This window comes from Periplaneta americana, chromosome 5 (assembly GCF_040183065.1).
Source record: "Periplaneta americana isolate PAMFEO1 chromosome 5, P.americana_PAMFEO1_priV1, whole genome shotgun sequence".
NCBI classification, from domain to species: domain Eukaryota; kingdom Metazoa; phylum Arthropoda; class Insecta; order Blattodea; family Blattidae; genus Periplaneta; species Periplaneta americana.
In genome coordinates, this window is record NC_091121.1 from 57899937 (window position 1) to 57903559 (window position 3623).

The following is a 3623-nucleotide window of genomic DNA, read 5'->3' on the forward strand; positions in this document are numbered from 1 at the left end:
TGTTCATGTTACACTGAACACTAAAGAAAATAACAAAACATGGTCAACGTTAACATATAATAAAGTAATTTCTAACAAATTAGCAAACTTTTTCCAAAAACAAAATATAAAATTAGCATATAAAACCAACAATAAATTAAATAATAATATCAACAATCAGTTACACCACACCGATAAAATTAACATGAAAGGAGTATACATGTTAAAGTGCAAAACCTGTAATGCCAAATATATTGGGCAAACAAAACGGAATTTTAAAACAAGATACAAAGATCACATCTCCGATTTTAAACACAACAGAACAAAATCTAAATATGCATCCCATCTCATTCAATATGGGCATGAACATGGATCAATAAGTGATACCCTAACAATAATCAAAACATATAAAGATAATACACAAATAAACACGGCAGAAGAATATTATATTTCGAAATATTATAAAAAAGATAAATCATTGATTAATGAAAATTTACCCAATTTACAAAACACACTATACAGCATGTGATGCGGTGTATTCATGCGCGCACTATTTGCTTCTTACATAAACTATGTCAAACACAGGTACACAGTCTCCACTTAGCCAGTACACGACCAACATCCACAGAAAACACTTCCACAACTAGTGAGTATCGTTCAATGTATGTAGTTAACATAATTAAATATTTCCGACTTGCTCTAGCAAAGTTAGAATTTATTACCGACATTTACATTTTATTTAGTGTACTTCGTAGCCATCCCATTTTTTCAACATTAATTGAAACCGGACTTTCAATCAAATTTATATAACAAATTGCACCATTTGTTTTAACTAAGCTAATATTAATTTTCAACACTTAATTTCTTTCAGCGATTTCAGACTTTCGATTCACACCATGTTAAATAAACTTCTACAACATCACTACTACATTGAATAATTATCCGTAAGTTTCATTTAATACATTACAATTATTAAAATCAAATCCATCAGTTTCAAAATTAGACTAACTACCTACGACTTTGATTATTTTTCAGTGTAACATGAACAACAACAGAACATACGCCCATCATCTGATCATCATCAGCTATAAACAGTTAAAACCCAACATATTGGCATAAACAATAACACCAAGATCTACAAAATATAGGCAGTTATAACAGGCCAGAATTTTATACTATGATATAGAAAAGTGAATACCTTGTAACAAAATATTGTAATTTGCAAATCCTCACATGCATAGTAAAGCATTAAATAGAGTTAGTTCATCATTTTTATATTTTATCTTACTTTTAACCTCATATCATTACATCGTTCATATTATCGTTCACATGTGATGATTTGCAAAGAATATACCCATGATAATATAAGTATATTTTAATTGTTGACAGTTGGGGTATCCACAATTCAACATTATACAACTAATTCATATAATTTTTTAATAGGTTTTACCTTCATATGACAGTAAACATGTATTGTATGTGAATTGTGTAGATAACATTGAGAGTATTGATATTGTAAAATGACAGAGTGTATCTGATGATGTTGACATGGTCAACGAAAACGTTCATACATCACACAATTTATTATGTAAAGGTTAACACCTAACAAAATATATAATGTAGTAAAGTCAACGACTGAAAAATTAAATTTCTAACATATTGAACCTCCTAGTTTAAGATCTTTAGGATAAATTGCCTGCTATGTAATGTAATAAATTATACAGTCATTAATGGATGGCCTAAAGTTACCCCTCAAAAGGCCAACTTTGTGCCACATATGATTTTTATATGCGGAACAAGGATATACTGTTAGAAGTTAGCATTGTACAGCATTATCTTACAGGATATAACTGAAGGGAATACAGGAACATAAAGTTTGAGAAATTATCTCTTTTATAAAGTATTTATTGCATAACTTTAAATGTTAATTTTCATCAAAGTCATAATCACTGTTAAAAACATAATGAACATAGATCACAGATTCATTTAATATATCATATTAATATTAATTCTGTCACTTTTAAGCTGATCCCCATAGCTATGACAACCCTTTCATTTGAAAACTCAGAGAGGGGTTGGGTATTCATACAAAATATTATCAGTGTTGTAACCGGTAAGTCTGTCACTGGATCATCACCAATGTTTCTTGCTCTTCTGCATGCAACTCACAGTCACACATTCTTCATTCTTATTGGTGTTTCTGATTTTGGCAGGAAACAGTTCATCTTCTTAACAGATGATAGCATATTGTCCACTACTCGTAGAAATATCATCATAGGTGGTTGTTCCTGACACTTGTCGCGGTGGAGATTTTTCTTTCAATGCTGATGCTTCATCATCAAGAGATGGTGAACGTCTTTCCTCGAGTCCTTCAATCAGATCCACTGGTGTGATACTCTGGTCAGGTACCCCGTCAATGTCTACTGAAATATTTTGGTAGTCTTCAATAACCTCTCTCGATAAAGCAGCCCGGCTCTGCCTGATGTTGAATGTCTCTTCTTGAGGTTATCAGACTGCCTGGCATAAAATGTTTTACTCAAGTCATCTCCTGGAAAGTTGTTTTGAAATGTTTATTCTGTTCTTTTCTTTCATTCTGGTCCAGGTACACTTTCTTGAGACACTTTTGAAGTTCTCTAGTGAACAGTTCATGTAATTGCGTTTTCCAGGAACCTTTGCATGATTTCTAACCATTTTCTGAACACTTCCTGCAAAAAAAAAAAAAAAAAAAGAAGAAGAAGAAGAAGCTTGCCACAAAGTTACCCCAACCTGCATATTAACTGAATTATTTTTAAATACAATAAATCCCATGTATTAGGTAATAATGCTTATAATTACATTTTATAATTATTTCATAACAAAAATATACTTACCTCAAATCTGACATGAATTATTTCTGTTATGATGACCTTACTATTTCGCAAACAAAACTAAACAAATTCTCCCTCCAATATAAACAACATTCAAACACCTACTGAGGCTACTATATCAACAAGTTTTTATATAAAGTAATACACAATTATTGTTAAATTTAATTTGTGTTTGGTGATAAAGCATAAATATAACATCTAGTATATATGTATATACTATATAGTTGTATTACAAAACAATACTATTTTAGTTATTTACTAACATATTATGTAGGCTTATAATTTATTGTGTCAATTCTCCGGGGATATTTGAGACAAACACAAATAAAAACGTATCAAGATTCATCTGGTTAATACTGCTTCATCATGAATTTAAACATATGAGTGCATTCACATGCTCCGAATTAAGTGCTGCTCTACGTTTGGCAACAATGTTTCCTGCATCACTAAACACGATTTTTTTCTGTCAAGCACTTCTCCACGATTGTTCAATTTAAATCCAAATATTTCACAGAGTTTACTTCTGAAATTCTCATAGACCAATGACATAACGGAATTTTCACTTTTATCACAGATCACAGAAATAATTTTAGAAAGAGAAGAAGAAGTTACTCTCTCACTTGCACAAAGTGTAATCATGGCTAAGGGATGAAGGGGCGAATTCCAGAAAAGTATGTATTTCATATGCCAGGAAGACAAGCTGACAAAGTTAATAAGGGCTTCGCATTGTGTTTCAACCATCCTCCGATCTCAGGCATGTCACTACACGCCTGGCAA

The 3623-nt window shown here is 31.4% G+C and overlaps 1 long non-coding RNA gene across 1 annotated transcript; it reads left to right on the forward strand.

Moving 5' to 3' along the window:
- The first annotated feature begins 374 nt into the window (after positions 1-374).
- LOC138700490 (uncharacterized) lies at positions 375-1055 on the forward strand. Its single transcript, XR_011332361.1, has 3 exons — positions 375-625; positions 851-923; positions 1015-1055. It is a non-coding gene; the product is annotated as an uncharacterized lncRNA (long non-coding RNA).
- The last annotated feature ends 2568 nt before the right edge of the window (positions 1056-3623 follow it).